Below are 23981 nucleotides of genomic sequence, written 5' to 3'. Positions count from 1 at the left end.
CCCAAAATCTAATGAATAAATGATGATGCGATGAAATACCTGACAACGAGACTGAGTATGAATGTGGGAATAGAGGATAATGAGATCATAACCTCAAAGGTAAATCATGTCTTAGGGCTACAAACATTTAGATTTAAGCCAAATCTATCCTTTTTATAAAGCTGAAAGAACAGCACAGTACACACCCTACTGTTCAATTTTTTTTAAATGTTTTTGATGGAAGTCTCTTATGCTTAAAAGTTTGCATATATTTGATCAGAAATACAGTAAAAACACCAATATTGTAAAATATTATTGCAATTTAAAATAACTATTGTTCCATTTTAATTTATTTAAAATGTAATTTATTCCTGTGTTGGCAAATCCCAATTTTCAGTAGCCATTTCTCCAGTCTTTAGTGTCACACATGATCCCTCAGAAAACATTCTAATATGCTGATTTCCTATTATTATTATCATTGATGAAAATACTTGGATATTTACTTAATATTTTTGTGGAAGCAGTGATATATTTTCAAGGATTCTTTGATTAATTTAATTTAATTGTTTATTTGAAATCTTTTGTAACAATAAATGTCTTTTAATAAATTTAAAGCACCTTGCTGACTCCAAAGTTTTGAACAGTATATGAAAGTGAACTTTTGAGTTCTGATCCTGGTCACAGTCGTGTTGATGGCTCTATATCTCAGGTGACAGGCATGTCAGCTCAGCAGCAGTCAAGCCAATGCTGGTCGACACTGTGGTGTTTGCTCTTGAAAAGGGATTAGCAGAAAGAGGTGAGAGACATCGACTGAGAAAGAGAGCGTAAACGGATAAAGGAGAGCGAGGGGAGAGAAAAATTAACATGGGAGAAAAGGAGCAAATGTGCTGTCAGTATTTTACATCCAATGAAAAGTGGCCTTTTCAGCTTGATCAGCTAACTTTCATATTCCAGACCAGCTCAAGTGGTCAACTGATCTTTATTTAACTATTCAAGAGTTTCCTGGTCCATCTATGCGGTCTGACAGACCATTTAGCATCGTGGCAAAGAGGTGCATAATGTGAGGCATGGTTGGAAAGATTTTCCAGACCAACATTTAGTCTCTCACTGGCAATCAAGCTCTTTTTTTGCCCTCAGTCTGAGTCAGATTCCATTTCTTTAATCTAGCTACAAAAGACACAGGAATAGGTTTGTGGAAAGTTTTGTGAAAGGACTGAAGGAATATAGGATGACAGAAGTTAAAAGCCACTTGACCATGACCAACTACTGCAAATGGGCCATTAACAATTCTTTGAATTTTTAATGAACTTTCCATGTCTTCAGGAAAAGAAAGGTCAGGAACAAGTGACTTTGTCTGAAGGTTGCACACATTTTATAGATGCTCAGCTCAGCTTGAGCACAAGGTGATTTTTTTAAAATGTCATTGGATTCAGTTGTAAGGCCTCCTAAAGAAAACATCCACAGGCTATATTTTGATACTGATTCACTCAACTTATTTTCATACATTACATGGAGCAGAGGCATAAATTTGGAGACAACACAGTTGAATCCAACTCAGCCTATTCTAAACAGCTTAGGGAATAATGAGAGGGAGAGAAATCAGATAAAAATTTTTAAAAAGTGAACAAATGAGACGACACTGCAAAGAAGATTTAAACATGACCAAAAAAAGTGTTAAATTGGAACTATACTCTTATTGTTAACCGACAGTGCTACTAAATAAGCCAAATATTTAATAAATGAAGGGTCAGGGGATATGAAAAACACAGATTCAGCGTGGACCTGCTCATTAGCCACATAAAAGAAACAGACAACAGGCTAACAATACAAAAAACAAGGGTAGATTTTCTTTGGCAGGTTCAAAATGAGAAACAATGAGTCATGCCTTTTCTTATCCAGCACTTCCTGACATTTTTAGAAGAGCTGGACCTTATAAGGCTGAGACGACTTCTTTTCCTTTCTCCACCAAGCGCAGCCTTAATAAATAATCACTCTCTTTGGGGTCGTGTCAACACAGGCCTTACTTCAGTTTGTGTCAGTGCAGAAAGACTGTCTGACACTTCAAAGCCGCTTTGTTCGGCAATCCAAATGTCTCTGCTAAAATAATAAAGACGCCAAATATCAGCTAGGTCAAGTTACAAACCACAGTTACAATAAACACTGTCCAGAACAGTTCAACTGCACCGTCAACTGCCAGTACACATAGTTTTCTATGTTTTCACAATGTGGAATTACGCTCAACTGGAAACCTAGATAGAAAAATCTACAAATTATACCTAAATGTGGGAAAATGACAATAAAATATTCACAGTAGTTCATGTGGACAACACAGAGCTCAAATATAGTAGTCAACATTTGAAGTGGATCAAAAAAAGTTCATGAAAGTTGTCCTAAGACAAGAACACATTTTGGTTTTAGGTTTTAGGACAACTTTGATGAAATGTTTTGATCCACTTCAAACGTTGACTAGTGTAGATTTGCCAATCAGAGAGAGAGAGAGAGAGAGAGAGAGAGACAGACAGATAGACAGATAGACAGACGGACAGATAGACGGATAGAAAGATACATTCCTCTCATTTCTGTTACACTCAGGTGAACTTAGAGTAGGGCTGAGTTTTTATGTAAAACACCATAATTTGATTTGTTCAAGAGAGGGCACATAAATCAGCTCTCAAATAACCCAGTGGAGAATTGTTCTGCTACATCAAACTAATGAGAATCAGCCCGTTTTATTCAAGTCATTCTGTTGGATAAGAGAACTGTGCATGAGCTAAATCTGTCCATTCACATGAACACTATGACCCATTCTTTCAGGTCACTGGTCCCGTAAATGAAATGGAGGTACTTTAGTCTTCAATAAGAGAATGTTTTCACATCAGCAGATGTTACAGCTCAGTGCTTACTTGCACCTAAAGACTTTCTCTCACAGACTTCTCCTGATTTATGAGATGGAGAGATGCAACAATAAAAGAGATGATAGAAATACCACAATACATTAATACACAGACACACATATACAGATGTAAAAACAATAGAGCACAACAGCAACGCACACTTTTTAAACCACCTTGGTTTCAGAAGTATTTCCCTATTTATTTCATCCTCTGACATTTTTCAATACGATAAAATAATCAACTTAAAATAAATAAAATGCGGCAAAAATAATTTTCTGACTTCTTGCCATCTATCTACCACCCCTTGAATAAAAAAAATATAAAATAATAAATAATAAATCATCACTATTCATTGTGAAACTATTGAATTTGTCACTTTTAAGTATAAAACCCCACTTTTAGAGTTGATGAGTAAACTGACTGAATTACATCATTTGCAACTCTTTACGGAAGAAGATGGCCATTTGTGAGCAGTTTTGCTGCAATTCCAGTTTCCACGGTAACATTGATGGATCTCTCTTTAGCATTACTGGTAGAGTAATTCTATTCTGGCAATTCAACAATTAAACCCTTTTTTAAGTGGAAATTGCATAGATCTGCAAAATGTAAAAACCTGTATCCTGTATGTCCAAAAAAAAATTCTTTATGCAGAAAATCAATGGAGTCACTGGGGAGGGAAGTGTTGGCCAGACACTTGGTTGGGTGAGTAAGGGGTGGTGTGACAGTGAGTAAAAGCAAGAGAGAGAGAAGAGAGAGCTATGCAAGTGTGTGTAAGCAGAGAGCAGAAATTCTCTGCATCCTGGATCCCTTCTCCACTCTAAATAGTAATCATGTCCGACAGCTGACCTGAATTTGTCTGGATTGCTCCATGGTTGCAGCAAATGTGTAACCCTTAACCTCTTCATTGCCTACACACTTCAGCCATTATAAACCTTACCCACTTTCCATAAAGTATGTCTCTTCAGACACAACACTTTGCCTACACACACAACTCATTGAATGTTTATACAAGAAACCTGGGGTATTTCCAGGCTTACTCCACACATCTCTTGTGTACTAGTCAGAGCTGGATAGATTACGTTCAAGTTGTAGCCTAATCCTTTACTCTTTCCAAATTACGTTATAAAAACCGTAATCAGTAACATAATCCATTACATTACACATTTCAGGTAATATAATAAGACTACTTTTAGATTATTTTCAGATTACTTTTGACTTAACACATTCATCACATTGATTTAAAATGAGTAAACATAGCCATCCTGACTCCGTAATGCATCAGTTTATGGAAATAAAGTGCATTTTGTGTTGACGTTATAGGAATATTTCACCCAAAAATGAAAATTTGTTTCAAATTTACTCACCCTCAGACCATTCAGGATGTAGATGAGTTTTTTTTTCCTTATCGCAAAAGATTTGGGGAAATTCCTTGTGTGTGCAAACAGCTAATTGTCCTTCCATAACTGTCGTTTTCTCCATCAAAATTCACCAACATGTTTGTTTAGATCTGTTTTGGACTGTTTTCACTTGTAAACAATGCTTGATCTGTGCATATTTCTCTCCTAATTCAGACGAGATTACTTTTTTTTTTTTTTAGTGGAGAAAGCAGTATTATTGATAGAGGAATTTTAGCTGGAAGCAATGGTTTGAAGTTAAAAATGTCTTAATGATACATTTGTTTGTCCATTTATATGGGAAAAGTTTTGATATCACAAAATTTTTTACGGCATGAGTTGTCCTTCTACTATGAACTGAAAATCCCCTTCTGCAGTTGTTTCTCCAGAGGATCAGACTGATAAAGTGCTGTGAGGTGTAGGTAAGCTTTGAGAGACAAGATTAAAGACAGGTGGCTGAGACCGTGTAAGCTGATCATCTCTTCTTCATCCTCCTCTGTACAGTCTGTAGATGCTGGATCAGCTTCAGGAGATCATTGTGTTCTCTGTAACCCGCGTCTGACCTGAGCTTCCCCTCAAACTGCCTGAAACTCCCAGCACTAACAAGAGACTGACTGTCCTCACTTGGAGTCTGAAAGTTGCTGCCTGCAACTTCTTCCAAATTTAAGAAACACTGACTGCAATTTGTCTATCAGTTAGGGCCATGCTCCAATACATTAAATGTTTCCAACATGGGCTAATTTTCTTCATTTCTTGTCATCTACTTTGTCTACCATTCCATTAAGTGTCAAAAACAAGGAGGTCTATGTTACCTGGAGAGAGCTATCTCAGCATTCTCATTCATCTCAGAAGCAATTGCATTGCACTTTTGCTTATAGGTACTCATTTTGGACACAAGAGAGTGCTGTCATTTTGTAGGCCAAACCAAATGTTTGCAACACTTAAGGCTCCCTTGACAAAAAGCCAACAGGATTTTTAAATTGGCTTTTGGATTAATGCAGAAAAAAATGCTCAGTGACAAAAAAAGTGTCATGATTCTTACTACTTTTTCTCATCAACGATCATATGTTGCTGCACCACTGTCACATGACATCACCATGATTAAGCTTCCATCAAGTCCTCCAATCTTTCTTTAAGAGTTTAAGATACAATAGTTTGCAAGAGTTTCCTATAAATGACGTTCAGTAGATGACATTTAATGTCTCAGTAGTCCCATTAAGCCTCTTGTTAGCAACAGCTTTTGACAAGACTTGTAAAAGCTTAAAAAAATCATTAGTGGGCTATTACCGATTCATTTTATTGCGCATAATAAAACATGAAAATATCCTGAGCTTGTGTTAACCACAGACATTATTTCAGGCATTTAACTAAAAACCCATAAAAACAATCTTTGACTTCGGGACAATGGAACTATAAGTTCCAAAATTCTAACTTGGTTCTGGGGTTTAGGACTAATTCCTGCAGAACTGTGTTGTTTTTGACCCAAACACCTAAGCTCAAAATATAACACCACTAACTACTCTGGAGCAAAAGAAAAAATTACTTTGTAACAACACTGATGGCACCACAAGTACACAAATAGTCCCAAACCCTTCACATGCAATCATCCTGAGCTGTGACAAAGGCAGCAAAGAGGAAAAGCCCATTTTACACTATTTTAAGAGAGTCCTCAAAAAGGTTTTGAAAGCCCATTTTAAGAGACTTGTAAAACACTTACGGAACTGATGTAAGATTATAGATTGCACAAAATGTAGTTCATCATGATGTACTACTTCTGAATGGCTATCAACAGAAAAACATGCTAACGTGTGTTCCAGTTAGCCCCTGTTGGCTCATCTCTCACTGAATGAATTAATAAATAAATAAAACAAAGTGCACACTATTGGCCAGCAAAAATGATCATTTTTGAGCAAGTGTGTAATGTAGGGTCCATATAACCCGGCTGTCCCCGTCTATAACTAGGGGCCTGATACTAGTTCCACTGGGCCACATGAGAAGCCAGCGTCTACATGCTCGCCTCTCATCTCCTCATCTGGAGAGACGGGCATCCAGGATGGCTCCATTCACTCGCAGATTTAGCTTTCTGAATGTGAAGAAAGCTTTCCACGTCCTTCATGCTGCAGATTTCAAGGAAAGCAACATGAGAATCACACAGCAGCCCTTTTTAAGCAACTTATTGGTGTACTGACGCCACTCTCTAAAACCAACCTAAACATCCACAGTGTAAAAATCAAACAAGTGATTACTAAACATAAAAGGCATAGTGAATATACCTTACACTTTCACTTAAGGAAGATCTGTCCTTAAAAGGCCATTAGTGGCATTTTTCACCCCCTTATTAACCACCTCTGCAGAAACTGGATGGTTTCAAAAGATGCAGATAAAATCCTTGATTCTCCACGCTAGCTTTTGGGGAAAAGTGGTCAAATTTACAGGAAGAGCAGAGACAATGCTCTAAAAACATCTCACAGAGGCTGTTTTATTTATGGCCACATCAGTGTGTGACCGTGAGAGCTATTAGAGATCAATTATCGCTGCTGCTACTGGAATTCTGGGCAGAGCTGGACGGCCTTTATTCCACACTGGATTGCTCTGGGAGCTGGGACCATTTCCTGACAGATCTTTACAGCTTGAGATAGAAACAGGAGAACTGTAAAAATACACATGAAACATCTACAGTACACTGCCATCTTGCTCTGATAAGCCTTATCGCTGACCAATTGCTCTCAACAGACACGCATTGGCATGTCAACACCATCTATATATAAGAATCGAACTTTAGTCAACACGTCCCAGTGCTTTCCCAGGCCTGTTATGTTTTTATTTAATGAGGTCATCCTGCAATCACAAAACAAACAGTTTTGACGCCGTGATACTCCACCCTGGTTTTAACTCATCTGAAAACAACATGATAGCAATAGATTAATGAGGAGTAAAAAATGCATTCTGACTGACTGCAGTCACATTGATTCACAAGGTCTGACTTAAATAAAAATAATTAATGAAATATATACATTTATAAATATATTTTATTTATTTGTGTGTATATTATATAATCGACACATGCTAATACAATAATTTAAGTAAATGACAAGACATTAGGCCTATATGAATATAAAGTGTACAAAAATTTAATTTATTTAAAGGGGTCATGAACTGAGAAACCAAAATTCCCTTGATCTTTTGACAGAAGAGGTCATTGTACTATAAAAACATCCTGTAAGTTTCAGAACTCAAAACGTTGTTGTTAGTCTAAAAACAGTTTATATTGATGCCAGTCTGCCAAAACAACCACTTTTGGGATGCTCTACTGTAATAGTGTGGATAAGCACCGCACCACCTCCACAGAAGAAGATCAAGGCCTGTTTCGACACTGCTGTCTCTTTAGCTCCGCCCACCGATTCGCACATATAGTGTTGATTAGTGAGGCGAACACGCAGATCTACGTAGAAACCAAACAATAAAAATGGCTCTGAAGACAAGATGCTGTGCAGTGCATTGCCTTCCTTCTGATCCCAATGTTAGGAAAGAGTGAATGAACTATTTTTAATGAAGATCCAGACCATGTAAATAAGAACTTGGTCCTTTGTTTACTTCATTTTTCCCGCGGAATTGTTTACAAACAAGGCATAATTTGTAAAACAACAAAGCGCTCTTTTGCAAAATAATGAAAGCAAACAGGATGCGCTTTCTGCCGTCTCGGTCTGTGAACTTGAGCATGAAACTCAGTATACAGTATGCTTGCCTTACAGACATTAAAAATAATATATCTATAAAGAGTGAAATGTCTACTTTCAAATGAACCAATTCAAATGGAAAACAGATATTCTCAGATTATGTATCCGCATGAAACATGCATACAGGCGCATCAACTACTATGGAGATGACGCTGACTTCATCTCTTAAACTGAGAACAAAGAAAGCACTAGTTTATCAAATTATTAAAATGTTAAAGGGGTCATATGAAGCGATTTCTATTTTTCCTTTTCTTTAGTGTGGTATGTAACTGTTTGTGCATGTACAGTATAAGATCTGCAGAGTTACAAAGCTCAAAGGCTCCCACAAAAGGATTGATTCTATCTAAAAGAGAAGGCTGATCCAGACCAGGCTAAAACGCCTCATTAAAACACGCCCCCACATGTCTACGTCACGATGTGGAAATATTCGCGTAATGCTGCCCAAATGTTCACGCAAAGAAAGAAGGTGTGGTTTCAGTAACCGCAGTAGTGTTGATGCAGCCATGCCAGGGAGATGCTGTGTGTTTTTGTGCAAACGCAAAAGCACTTTATTTGGCCTTCCGAAAGTAGATGCAGTTAGGAATTATTAAGATTACTTACAAGACAACAGCACAACCCAAATGTTCGAATTTGTGCAACACATTTTATGGACGACAGTTTCGTGAACCTCGGAGAGTACAAGGCTGGCTGTGCACAAAGGATATTTCTTAAAAAATAAAATTAAAAAAGGGGTCAATTCCGACTTTGCATTGTTGTATTGTATTGTATTGTTATTGGTATAAGTATTTGCTATTGACTGTTCAAAGCAACTACAATAATGTACAGTATTTGAACATTTTTGAACATTAAAGCATGTCAACATATTCGGTTACACCAAATACACAAAATAATGATCTTTAAAATAGCATCATATGACCCTTTTAATGCAGTCTCCTTACTGTTTTTCACTGACTCATTCATAATCATTAGGGTACTTCTGCCTGTGCGCTGTGGCAAGCTTTATGTGTAGGCTATGTAGGCAATTAAAAGCTCATTATAATGATTTAAATGATTTATTAATAAACGTACAATTAGTCGACTAATGCTTAAAACGAACGACAACTAGTCAACCAGAAAAATCCTTAGTCGAGGGCAGCCCTACTAAATAAAATTAAATTGTTTTAGGGCCCTGATACTAGTTCACATTTACTAGGCCCTGATACTATTCAATTTTAATTGAATATATCTATATAATGTAAATTTGTAAGATCTGATCACTTAACGCAACAACACACTTCTCCTCAAAAAGGCTACTAACCCCAAGTATGAGGAATAGAAATAATGATGCTGGCCTTAGTAAGTTTCCATAATAGACAAAACACAAGTAGCTTGCCCATGTCCTGCTCCAGAAGGAAGGAGGGTCTGATAGAAGCCAGGAAGCACCTGCTGTAAAACACACTAACGGGTCACCCTTGACATCTCATACATCTGCTTTATTTTCTCTCCCTAGTCTTGGAGGATCTCTGCAAAGAGTGAATTAGCACTTTTCCACAGATGTCATGTCTCAGAGCCATTCATCTTCTAGACCGGGCAGTCATTACCTTACTTCTGCCGTCTGATGAATATGCCAGGACCGTACTCCATAATCCAAATATTATTGTGCCAACCAGGAACGCTTAGTCCAGATGCTTCAAATGTGAGTAAGGAGTTTAAAGGGACAAGATTCTCTCATACGTCTCACGTCTGATCCACAGCTGAGGTTCAGTTAGAGGCAGCGTCTGTTTTGCTAACCTCAGCAATGCGATTAGCCCTGCTCATGCTTCATAAAGTTTCATAAATAAAACACAGGTGCTGCTGTGACTCAAAACATCATGAGACTTCAAGCAGACTTTCAGATGGACTACGTTTTTATGGCGATCGCCTTAATCTAATCTGCCTGTAACGCAATGACTGAGAAGCTGGTAGGTGTAATTAACAGATAATCATCTCTTGTGGTGGAGATGAGTGGATTGTTTGCAAGGGAGAGTGTGAGACAGGGCTGGGTGTGCGTGACAGCTGAATTTGCTCCCGAGAGTCCCAACCACGCTACAGCTGGGGTGAAATAAGACAGGACCAGCCATAAATTGGCCCACTGTTTAAGTCAAAGTATCAAAAACACATACTTATGTACAGTAAACAGAATAATCCGTTTGAAAAATGGTTCCAGAATGTGGGAAAGTCCAGTCCGCATCTGGGAAGGGTCAGACACACGGTGTAAACAAAGATGCTGGACAGGATGTACCATACTAAGATGCTCCATTAAGAGCCATGGTGACACCCTATAAATGAATAAACCATCCGAGCGTGAGTGATCCAGCGGCCCCAGCTGTAGAGAGCTGCTTTGGATGGGATACGATCTAGTATTCTGGGTAGCGTTGTGAGGTTGGCTATTTAATGAGATAATGGCAGACAGGGGGGATGACCATGTGCTGCACATATGATTACTACTGAAAGCACTTCTTTCATTAGCACTTCTAATTATCGCTGCAAACCAAACCAGGAACGGTGACAGAAGAAGGGCCGTGCTGATAATGGGTGTGCTAAAATAGGAAGCAGGATTACGCTGACAAAATCATGGGTACCAAAATTTTAGACATGTATTCTTTCCCACCCATAACAAATTATATTATCAGCAAAACAACTTAAACATACATGCAGCTCCACAGTCAATCCAGGATGGACCTCAGAAACACTTAATATCTAATCTCATTCATTTTAATTTTTGTATTATTTATATGCAATTATAGCACTTATTAGTATTTTGAATTAGCTTTTATATTTTCAGTTTTCATTTTAATTTTATTGAACATTTTTGTCATTTTATTTAGTAATTTTAGTAAATTTTTGTTTTGTTGTTTATCATTTTTATTGTTTTTTTAATATTTCTATTTAGCATTCATTTATTTGTATTTGTTGCGTATTACTTCTTACATATTAAACATATATCAGTTAAGTTGGTAAAGGCAAGTTTTTTATCTAATATTAATATTTTATTTCAGATTTGTTTTAATTAATGAAAATTATTTTTAGTTCAGTTTTAATAACAACTGGATTTTCTTTTTTAAACTTATGAAAAAGTTACTATTTTATAACTTGGTGATTTCAAATTTGTATGATTTGATTTAACAAAAATGTGATAAATAAAATAAAACAAAATGTAAGCAAGCATCCACCCCTAAATCTGAGGGGTAAGCATATTTTATGAAAACATACGAATGAGATAAACACAAATTGGTGATCAATTTGCCAATTCAGGAATCATGACATTTTTCCAACATTTGGTTTGTAAACTGACTGGTTAGTTCATAAAGACAAAAATGCATTGTGTTATGACTTTCAGTCAAGGTTTTGATGAAACTAAATGTAAATGTAAACTTAACTGTTGTAATATAAACTTCTTGCAAAGCTGCAATGAAACCATGTGTAATGCCAAAAGCACTATACAAACAAAAATTATTTGATGTGTATATGATAGAATAACATAAGAATTTTTAAAAAGTTCCGTAGCTCAAATGACACTGACACTACGTTGTGAACAGATTTAGGTGTAAAGAATATTTGATATATCTTGTGAGTGCAGTTAGGTACCCATCATATTATTTGTATTTTAATTCAGGCATAATAGTGTAACAGTCTCTTAAACTCACAGTAAGAGAGTAAAAGCCTCATATGCATGTTGAAGGCAGCTGGCTAATTATAATTTTCTTGTGGGGTTCTCCGAGGAGATCTCGGGTGCCTGAATATTATCACTGATATTTATTTCCGATGAAGCCATATACCTTTCTATTCATGGAAAGCACTTCCCTGATTTTATGAGAGACATATGTCTTCATCACAAGACTCATTACTGTCAAGCCTCTGTGTAAAGCTCCTTTCACCTAATGAGCATGTATCATCATCTAAAACATTTAGCCATTATCAAATATACAGTAAGTAATACTTAACCAGATCATCTAACAAAAGTGCCCTTTGAAACAAAGTTGAATCCTCATTCTCAGACCAAAAAGAAGCTGTGATAGAACAAATATCTGTTCATGTTGTGTGACATTTTTTAAATATGGACTTGGGTGGGTTTCCCTAGGTTGCTGTGTGCTGAGGGTCCTAATGAAGTGAGAAAAACACCATATAAATGGCAGCACATGTGGGCCACAGTGCTCTCACACAGGGGCTGCAATGTGGAGCCAGTGTTATGTTTTATTATGAGACCCGACACTGCTGGAATGTGTGCCCAACCTCTCTCTAACACTGACGATATTGGGCGGAGCTTCTTTTTACAAGCTTGTTTGCATGAGGAACAACCGCTTTTTAAATATAAAGTCAAATTGGAGAGGGCTGATACTGTATATAATGAATCTCTGTTAATATCAGCTCTGCAGGTCTGTGTTTATAACGTATATTGGATGTTTCAAAACAAACTTTATCAGATATTTAGCTACTTCACAGTACACTAATTGCAGAAAACTTACAGGGGTTACAGGGATAGTTCACCTGTCATCATTTACTCATGTTTCAGCAACCTTTTGTATAGCAGAATGGATTTTAACAGTTCACCGTCAGCCATCATCACACATGATCCAAAACTCAAGATACTATTATTTGCATATGTAAATTTTAATTGTAAATTTAAAAAAACCTATTGATACCAAACTCTCTGCAGTACCGGTAGTCGATCAGCTGCTTTTAAATGTCCCCTCTGTGAAGAGCGTCAAAAGTTTCTATTTAGTTGGTGCTGACAGCCTTGTGGGCAGCACGCCGTTGGACTTCGGGCATCCCAAGTTCGAATCCCGACCCGCAGACCTTTCCCGATCCATTTTCCCGTTCTCTCCCACTTCCCTTTCTGTCTACTTACAGTCTTTCCAAAATAAAGGCATAAAACTCCAAAAATAAATCTTAAAAAAAAATTCTATTTGAAATGTGTTTTTGGAGCATTGAGCAATGTAGCCAATCACAAACATGTTCGCAGAGTGCCTGAACACAATGGCCAATCAGAGGCTTTTATGTCAGATTCTGCTCGATATGCCAGAGTTTACAAGAACTCTGAACTGCGCGTTTACAAGAAGTTTCGCTGTAACCAACAAAGTTTAAACACAACGTTAATGAGTGATTCATGCAAATGCGTTTGACAGTGTAATCACCATAGCAATGAATATATCAAAACAGATCTGAGCATTAAGTCTTGCAGTGCAAGTGCAATAGATCTGCTACTTGTTCTGTTACCTGTCATATATTTCTTTGTTTTTCATTCTATTACCTTTTTTATTTAATCTTTTTAATGCAATGTTTATTTATTTAAACAATATTTGAAAGCTACATGCTGTTTTGATGTATAATTTACTTATAATTAACAGCATTATTAATTAACTGATGTATATAATATTTTTTTTGTTTTTACATGAAACAAATACTAAAATAAAACTAAAACTGGAGAGCGATGAAATTTTACTTTTATTGGTACTAAGTACTGACTACTGAAATTTTGGTACCGTGACATCACTGTCTTGGCTAATAATGTCTAAAATGAGCCACCAGAAAAAAAAAAAAAAAAGAATAACCACTTCCAGACCATTTCAGTCCACCAACTCCTTAATGAAGCTACTTAATCAACGGCGAAATGTTTGTAACCTATTCTTAGTTTTGTCTTGGTGCATGTGATCCTCAGATCAGGTCTGGAGAGCCGAGGTCGCACCACACAGGAGAGAGTGCACAGGCTTCACACATCCATCCTCAGCTGTCTGACAGAGACAGGGTGGCTCCACTTCCCTAACGTCACAAGCCACTCTTGGAGAAGACAGCTCGGTTTTAAAGTGCACTTTGTAACAGAGAAGTGTGGTTTGCCTTCAGTAAATCCAAGCATTGGCGCTTCTCAAACCTCAAAGTCAAACGAAGAACTGGCAATCCTTCAGTTAGTGTTATTACAGTTCTGCATGGTTGGAGTAGCTTCACATGACTAGTGTTGGTGCTTTAAATAATGAGTATCTTTAGCTTTTAATCCTGCAATTTGCATGCAACAGTTTAAAAACAATCAAGCTAAACTTCTATATACATATAGAATATGCTATATACATATATACATGCATACATATATATACACACACACACATACATACATATACGTGTACATACACATACACACACACATACATACATATACGTGTATATACATACATACACACACGTCAAAAACATAAACAGCAGCATTTAATGATATGCAGCCACAAAAAAATATATGAAATGCTGTTAAAATTGAAGTCCTATCTGTCCATCTATCTAAATAAATAAAGCAATAAACAGAAATGAGACTTTTACACTAAATACAACCAATAAATTTGGGGAAAAAACATGATATATATATATAAATAATCACCAGCATCATTTAACTAAATATGCAGTCACAAAAACAAATAAATAAACAAAGTCAAAGACATGAACAGCAGCATTTAACTAAATATGCAGCCAAATAAATAAACAAATACAATTCTATGCATATAATAAAAAAAATAATAATAATTTAAATGATAAGTTTAAACAAGATGATTCACTACAGTGAACACTGCTTCTTGTTGGAAACAAAGTTTATTACTGGAAAAGCTATTTTGTTTTGAAAGCTATATTGTCATGCAACTAAATATATAGTCAAGTTAGTAATGTTGCTACTTTTAGTTAGTAATTTCCCAACACTGAGTAAGACTCAAAAATAGTGAGTGTTGGTCAAAGCTGGAGAAGCGGGTCAGTCTACACATTCTGGCTGAGAGCTTCTGGAGCTGCAGTCGTTTAGAGAACTATATATATATATTTGTTCTGGTGTTTGGAGTGATTTAAGGAGACGGGAAATGAGGCAGAGCATGACGTGCACGCTCTGTGCTGACTGTGATTTATTAGTCTGACAGCCCCCATCACCCCAAACACCTCCTTTATGTGCATTCTCTCGATCAATTAATTAAAAATAGCGGTGATGAATGCAATAATGGGGGATAAAGTCAAAATAATCATAAAAATGAATGGGGGCTTGTGTCGTGTGTCATTTTCCCTGCAACAAAAATGATGCTAATTGGCCTTAGCAATGGTTACATAAAAGCATTAAATGCAAAAACAATGTAGTCCGCCAACTATGTTTCAGGGAGAAACATTACCATTGCTGTCCCACAAACACCCATGGGGCCGCATGGAGATGTGCCTCAGGCACATCACTGCGGGCTGCTCGTACTCGACTCAATCAAAGGTGACAGACATAGTCAGAGTCTCCGACCACATGCTTGTGTTTTCACTCAAGCTTCACAAACTCAATCCTTACATTGGGTTTACTCCCATTATGCATGATTGTGCAATATATTACACAGCCACACAAAGCAGAGACCTCAGGACTTACATTTGTTAAAAAACATGGACTGAGGTCTAGACAGGCCTGAGTGAAAACACCTGGATTTTTTTTTTCTTAGAAATGGCTCTATGGCTGCAAGTCAGAGACATCTATAAAATAACAGTGCAGGCTCTCATTAAAAGAAACGTTTAGTCTTTCAGCTGGCACTGGTTTCACATGATCCATGTTCTCAATAATTCAACACAAGTGTCTCCATCCAACGAGCAAAGTGAGCAGTGCTGTAAACCTGCGATTTAGACAATCAGAGGAAAGCTCAAAGCAGTGTGACGAACACAACTCCACATGTGGTTAAGGCTGTCAGCCTTGATTCATGATAAATGATTTGCATACTGCAATAAAATCATGCCATTAATTTGGTAAAGTAATTTCTTAGCCTTCAAAGGGACACATTCTAACATTATCTGATAGGCACTGTCTTTTACTGAGACTCATGGGATCAGGAAATAACTGATGATTATGGAAGTTCACTGTTCATAATGGAGTTCAAAATTGTGGCATACAATTTAAAACAAAAAAATTAAGTTTTTTTGTTAGATATAAAGGTTGTAATTACAGGAAAACATGCAACTGTGAGATATTAAGTCACAATTCTTGAACAAGCTTTCATAGACAAGAGCAGATGACTTTTGTATGACATAAATCATTACAAAAATGTATTTATAAATCAGTTAAAGCAGAATCTGTCTGATTTTGCAAGATAGGAAAAGGCAGTAAGAGGATTCCTATGCTTAATAAATACTTATTTACCATATAATGAAGCTTCCACATGCCAACTGACTCATGCAAAAATGCTGAGGAAAGACACTTCCACTTTGAATCACACATTTTAAATATATAAATAATCAAACATGTCAGCAAGCCTGGGGTCCTTCCTGTACATCACAAAAAATGACAACACAGTCTGTCTATCTGTTCATCTATCTATCTATCTATCTATCTATCGTGCTTTCATTCTATCTATCTATCTGTCTATCATTCTGTAATTCTATCTTTCTATCTAGCTCTTAGGTAACCTGTTTCTGATAAGCATTTAGTGTCACCATTTATATATTCCCGCCCAGTGCCCATATATCTATCTAGCGATCTAGCTATCAATCTATCCATCACTTTCTATCTGTCTAGATCTCCACCCCTCTATCATCTATATATCTATTTCTATCTAAAACTATCTATAGATATATATTCCTATCTATAGATATCTATCCATCTCTGTCTCTCTCTATCAATCTGTTCAGGGATTGTGCAGACACATTAGTCTAAATTTGATCCAGTGCTTTGTCTGGCTCTTTTCTTTTAAAGGGAACAACACTAAGAGGGAGTGGTGACAGTATTTTCCCATAAAGAGAAATAATCCAAAGAATAAAATTGCTGGGAGGTTTCCTGGGTCGGTCTTACCTCACTCCTTAAGAATGTCCCGTGAGACTGAGGCCAGATTGTGAGGTTGTTTTACCGCCGCAATAAGTGTGACTCATGTGCGTTTCTGAGCAATGGTCTACACTGAAGTGGACTACGCAGAGGTTTCTACAAAGCCGCCTTGATTTAAAGGTTATGGCTGTGATTCAACATCTTTGGAGAGTTTCTTTTTTCATCTGACACTTCACGGAGTGAGAGCTATAGGCTGGGTCATTACTGCCATGTTTTAGTTCACTCAATGGCATGTAAAAGGCCCCTTGTCAGAAACATTATACTCACCAACTTTTATAACAAACAAAAAACATGATTACTCGGTCCGAGCTGACACACAGGTGGTTGGGTATGGTGCCTTTGGGGCTCAGAGGTGCAGAGGTAATAGCTAAACTTTTTCCAGGCATTACATTTGCAGAACTCAAAGTAAAACTACCGCATACTTCTGAGTTACATTAGGCGGAGAAACAAACAAGCACCATCTGTCAACAATCACACGGGTTTAGTTTTAGCTACCTGCTCCTTCCATTCATTACCTGTTTATTTTGAGTCCAGCTCTAGCACAACACAGCTCTCGCAGTCCAGAGAGAATTTGTATTCCTACCTGTGGAATAAAGAGGAAAAAACTGATTCAATTCAACAGCTACTGTTAATATTTAACCGAACATTGACATTTTCACAAGAGAAAAAGGCTTCTTGTTTAAATGAATGACAGACACCACTTTCCCCTCCACTGTCTGTCTGCTCCTTTTTAGAAAACTAATCAAATGGTACACTTAAGACTGTGTGAACATTGCTTTTCCCTTGAAAATGACTAATTCAACCCACAATGCAGTGTTACATGACACCATGAAATAGCAGAACACTAACCATTAGATTGCATTAAGTGAAATCACTGGAACCAGTTTGCAATGTACTCGCTAGACTAGTGGCCTACTTTAAACCAAAACGTTTCTAACATGATGGAAAAATGGTTTAGACCCATTCCTGTGTTAGCATTCCCTTTAAATCCGATCTTCCAATTCACCAGTCTTTCTTACTCAGCAAATAACGTGACTTCGAACAGGCATGTAATTAAAAAGCAATTTCAGATGCTATCGGCTGAGGAGTCGTAAACGTCGAGCAATGCTGCATTAGTTCAACTGCGGTTCTGCCATGACCGTTTCTATCGTTACAAAGCTTCACTATAGCATTGAAGGATAAATCACTTCACAAAATGATTCATCACATCAAGACACACGTCAAATGAAATCACAATTGCTGATTCATTCTTTCTGCGCACCCAGACTGGGTGGATGCGTTTACAAAAATAGGCTAAAAAGAAGTAATCAATGGCGTTTGGAAGAACTCCATTCCCAGAACTCGAGAGTGACATATAAGCTCTTGCTTATGCCACATTGATATATTTAGCTGTTTGCGTATACTGACTTCCCAAATTTAGCATGTTTCAGTGCGAGTAAGTTTCAGTGCACAAATGTATGCAAAACCACAAAGAGCACAGCTCACCCCCTGACTCCGTGCCACAAAGAAGGGGGTGAATCATGATTGAGTAGGTGCAAACCCATGATATATTTTCTTCTTGTCAGGGGCATAAATCCCAGAAGTTTGAAGGATTATTTTTCTTGGCTTTTAGCCCTTTGGCTTGTTTATTTCTTTTAACAGACTGACCAGAGTTACATCTATCCCCACACTTTTAACAAAATAAAATAAACTAAATAATATAATAAAATAAATAATAAAGAAAATATATTTTTGCATTGTGGCATTAAGTTCATGATAAACACATTTTTTGGGGGGGGAGGAGGGGGGGAATCTGTAATACATTGTTTATTTAAATCTGAGTAAATATATGTATATTTATTATATGTATAGTAAATAAATAAGTGATGATGAATTATGAATAATTTCAGGTTTATTTCACATAACAGAAACAGGGCTCTACGCTTACATTTTCTTTTAGGAGCGCTTGTGCTCCTAATTAAAAAAATTTAGGAGCACGGTCAAAAATTTAGGAGCACCTTCTAATCCAAAATTCTGATAAAAAAAATTAACCTTCCTATTACAAGGTGATATTTGACTCCTTAAAGTGATTTACAGGGAATTTTGTTTTTACCTTTGTAATGGCATTTTTCTAACTTTATTAAAAGTATGTCATCTGTCAAATTCAAAAAATATATATATATTTATAAGCTTTTTCAAATGTTTAATTAAAACAACAGAATAAGAAATAGAATAAGAATAAGTTACCAATAAAATTAAATCATGTAGGTGTATTTTCAGACATTTAATGAGGCTCAGAGGTTGCATGAGTGCAATTCATAAATTCATGTTGAGGTTAATGTTTTAAATATACAATTTTGAATATAGAAATATTAAATGATTTAAATAACAGAAAATATACTTTAAATATTAAATTAAAATGGCCAGTGGGTGGGACAAGTTACCGATTTTATCACCGAATCATTCATTTAATTGATTCGTTCGAACGGCTGATTCATTGAGGAACGAAGCATCTGACTGTCTTTATGAATGGGTAATTGAATCATTGACTCACTAGATTAATTTAAAAACGCAGTTCATTCATAAACGAAACACCGCCATGTTTGAAAGGAGATGCGCAGCGGCTCAGATGTGACTTTGTCTGAAACTATTTTCTTTGACGAAATAGAGCAAAATAAGACAATGGTGTTGTAGTCAGACAATATAAGTCACTTAATATTTACTTCTTGTTTAATGAACTGTTGTATTAAATCAATAGCACATTTGCAAGCTGTCACTCTCCTTAGTTCATCATTATAATCAACGCAGCTCTCTACACTGCACAGCGAATCTCTTATATACAACTATTTTTACCTACACCTAACTTCTGAAAATAGGCTTAATCTTCTTTAAACGATATATCATTTCTTTGATTTGTGGGTGAAATATAACCCATACACCTTCTTAACAGTTTTCATAAGTTTCACATAAATCTTTACTAAAAGTTTCTGATAAACAATCTATCTGAGCAGCTACTGAACTTGTAGCTTGTAGAGAGGTCGGGCCTATTTCAGGTCTGTATTTTTGGAAACCTTCAGATGAGCTCAGTGTTGACCTGACCTCAAGGTAAAGATGCAAATATAACCCTTTCCCATTTTAAACTCTGTGTGGTAGGACCTAGTTTGGCAGATACATAAAATAGCTAACAATAACGCTTGCAAAAAAAAAACTCATCAAAACATCAGAGAAGCAAAGCAAACAGGTCATCTCAAAAGTTTGAGACTCAATCAACTGCCATGTTCAATTATGAACAAAAGAATCACGAGGCCCAACCCCTTTTACACCCTTCGTCACAAGCTCTTACAAGAAAGCTCCTTTAACGTCCTGAAAATATGGTTACAAAACAATTACAATTTACAGCCATTAGCGACCCACCCAGGGAGGAACCACATGAGGACTGACTGTACCATTCAGTTTAAAGACTGGGTGTGAGTTCATAACAAACTCTGCATATTTAGATGTCTGAAGTGAAATAAGCCCATTAGGTATTGCAGCATCAGACATAACAGAATGAGTCACATTGACTATTTTTACATTACAAAATTGTCCTTTTTGGAGTTTGCTCAAGGCCCAAGGTTACCACTCTTTTTGACCAGTGAATATCAACGATATTTCAATAAATTTTTCCATGAACTTTCCAGTCATTTGTGATTATTACTGGATAAGGATTTTTCATTTTTAGAGATTGCTAGCCTGATTAAAATTTTTCTGTGAGGCACCAATCTTTTGAATAAACATATTTAATTAAGTAGTTTACTAACATTTACATGACTTTATGATTTTACTCTTTTCCAAGTCCTTTCCAGGCCTAAAGAAAATAAAATTTCCCTTTTTTCTTCAGGTTTTCTATCATCGTGGGATCCTTGATGGTCACATTAGGTCCTCATTGTATGAAATCAAGCAGAAATCCAGAGCTCAGAGATTCTTTGAACAATTTAGATTAAAATATCTCCTTTTATATCTTACATAATAAATAATGGGCTTATACAATATAAAGGTAAATTACGACAAAACTTTCATTTTAAAATGTCTACTAAAAGGATACAGCAGGTCAATTTTTTACTTATTAAAGTTTCACATTTCAACCCACAGTGAATTCAGGCTCTCCGTTGTTACATTGTTCTTCTCTCTTCACATCCAAATCTCATCCTCGAGTGTTTCTTATTAACTGCAGCCAAAAGAACGTCTCTGTAGTTTCACGACAATTCTTTGGTGTAAGATGAAAAGTAGAGCGAGTATATACCTTACCCTTGTCAAATGAACCTGACAGGCTCTTGATGAATTTACCAAAGGCTTTCCGACCAAAGCTTCACCTGGGAATCTCCCATCTTAGATCTTCTCAGTAACCCAACATCTCTACCTGGCTCTCAATCACTCCCTATGCCCGTAGATGTGTTTTTATCTGTTCATCTCTTCAATTCAGCTCCTCCAGAGTGCTCCAGTTAGGCCACACCTGTGCTGGGGTGCAACATCTGTTCAATCAAACTTCCTCTACTCTTAAACGCAGCATAAAACACACAAAAATCCCTCCCTACAGTGCCAAAACAAAACCTTTAGGGAGAGAGCGGAGAAAGAGTGAAGGAGGGGTGTTTGGGAGTACATTAACGTCCATGCTCTCTGCTCATTTTGCCCATCCAGCTGCAAGAGCGTTTGTAGCCATGGAAACTACTTAAACGCAGCCTGAAGGAAGTGTGTCATTGTGTTTTAGCAATGCACCAGAATAAATAGGGTGAAAATAAGAACACAAGCAGCTAAATACTAATCAGGTTTGGCCACATGTAGCCCCAAGGTCTTTTAAATAATGCACAGTCATTTGCACAAAAGCCCAATAGGCTTTGATAGCACAAGGTATCATAAACATGAACTTATATATGAAATCAGACATGTTTATCATTGTACTTTCCCCTCATTAGCAGCCAAGCAATGATATTAGAGTCATGTCGACATGTTGCAACCTTCACTATGTAACAGTGTGTTCCTTACTCGGGACCCCACCCACTATCAGGGCGTTTTCCAAGGAACAATCATTAAGATCTTTCCAAAAAATAAGTCTGAGCTCAAAGTTTATTGCCTGCAGACAAACAAACGTCAGCTTTCTGCCTACTAGTCTCACAGTAATGAGGTTGTATTTTGCATTTACATTTCAAGAAAACATAGCATTGACTTTCACAGGAAACGCATCAGCATTCGACAGCAGCCCTCTGGGTAAAGCTGATCCCCGATGACTTTTATAAATAGCTGTTTTGGCCAAAAATGTAAACTTCTCTTCCATATGAAGCTAGATATTCATCTGAGAAAGTGGCCTTCAGTATAAAGTCTTTCATCCTAAATTTTAAATCATATGCATCTAAATAAACACAAAACAAAAATATGCAAATCAACATACCATGTAGAATTGATGCGCTACATGTAAATTATATTTTTTTCGTGTTGTTACCTGTCAAAATGACGGAGTTTGTTTAGAATTATTCATTATTTTAGCCTTTTTAGAAGAATAAATAGCTTCTTCAGTAGTGGGCAGAACTTTAAAAGTGGAAATCTCATTCACTAACACTTACCAGCCACTGCCCAACTTTTGATACTAGTAAATCAGTTTGAGCGAATGCAGACAACATGATTAATATTCATAAGACAAAACAGAACTATTAGTATTAGGCCTATTTTATTAGTATTATTGTTAGTCTTTTTTACATAAACAATAACCAATAATGTCTGAAGCAGTCCTCTGGGTATAGCTGATCCCCAATGATTTTTATAAATAGCTGTTCTGGGCAAAAATGTGAACTTGTCCTTATAAAGCTAGATATTAATCTGATAAACTATCCATGAGGCCTTCAGCATAAAGTCTTTCATCCTAAATTTAAATCTAAATAAGCAAAATACACAAATCTAGAAATCAACAGCCAAATTAACATTCCAACAGCAATGACATTTGTGATGTTTAACCTGATTATTACTTTTCCATAACATCCCAGCTTCTGAGACTGAAATGTCAGAGCTAGGCTACAAAGGCTTATTATTTTCCTTGTTTCACCCGTCTGTCTATGTGGCTCTTCTACGGTCCACAGGGGTGTCATTACTGGTTGTACATGCACTGGAATTGTGCGTACCAGACTGCAAGGCAGAACGGATAACAGCCACCCTGAGCTCCATCTCGACGCCCACGGACCACCTCAGCACGGCCTCAGTCTGAGAGCTAACATCCACTCTTATCCAGCAATCAATAAACCACAACTGACTAAAAGCCATCCCGGTATCAGGCCCATCAATGTCTGAGGGAGGTAGCATTCATAAACAACATCAGCAGCCGCCATGACCCGCATTTATGGAACATGATGAAAGTTTTCATGCTTGTTTTCAGTCCTCTCACTTTCCCCTAGGAACAGATTTGATTTATGATTTCTGTTCCCCCCACAGAGCAGCAGAGCCATTAGGATGAAGAAAGAGCAAACGAATGCATGGAGAGCACTTTCCCATTGACATGATAAGGAGGGGTGACTGTTACGACCCCTGTCCGTTCCACAGCTGCTGGAAGGCTCTAAACAACATCACTTTCACATGTCTTCACTGCTTTCCTGGCAAACCAATGAGGCTGTATGGGGATGGACAGACAAAACAAATGATTTAGGAATCCTATCAGGTTTTGTTTCCTTCCACTCCAAGCATGAGCTAAAGTATTGTGGCCAACGAGATGATAGAAGAAGGTCATACAGAAGCAGCAAACAAACCCCTAGTGTTATTTTTAAGATTATATTGTAGTTTTTATTAATGTTTTGATATCTTTTATATATTTTCCATTTTAAGTTTTAACTCCGAGACACACTGCACAATTTCTGGCTGTCCCAGATGAAAAATTGGCATCGTGAAACAATTGTGGCAATTTCTGTGATCGTGGCTCCTAATCGGTGGTTCTATGTCTTGCAGTGAGAGAGGTTCAAAGACAGCCGTTGTTACAGTCTTGCGACCAAAGATAGCCCATGATCATTTTCAGACAGTTTCAGAAATTCAGCATGATCATCAAACAGTGTGTTTGCTGCTACGACCCACGTTTACTGACCAGACAATAAAAATGTGACATGAAATCAACACGACATGAAGCTAAAACATAAAACTTATTTCCTTAAGCTCTTATCCCTTC

The 23981-nt window shown here is 36.9% G+C and overlaps 1 protein-coding gene across 2 annotated transcripts in view; it reads right to left on the bottom strand.

Annotated features, from left to right (window-relative positions):
- ppp2r3a (protein phosphatase 2, regulatory subunit B'', alpha) overlaps nt 1-23981 on the bottom strand; it is an 84345-nt gene that overhangs the window by 51481 nt on the left and 8883 nt on the right. Inside the window, exon 2 of one of the 2 annotated variants that reach the window (XM_058798302.1) lies at nt 17341-17408. The exons of the other annotated variant lie outside the window; for it this stretch is intronic. The gene's annotated coding sequence lies outside the window, so the exon portion shown is untranslated. The remainder of the gene's footprint in view (nt 1-17340; nt 17409-23981) is intronic. 2 annotated transcript variants of the gene reach the window in all.

This window comes from Onychostoma macrolepis, chromosome 02 (assembly GCF_012432095.1).
Source record: "Onychostoma macrolepis isolate SWU-2019 chromosome 02, ASM1243209v1, whole genome shotgun sequence".
Taxonomy (NCBI): Eukaryota; Metazoa; Chordata; class Actinopteri; order Cypriniformes; family Cyprinidae; genus Onychostoma; species Onychostoma macrolepis.
The sequence above is the reverse complement of the archived record's forward strand: the minus strand, read 5'-3'. Positions and strand labels throughout refer to the sequence as shown.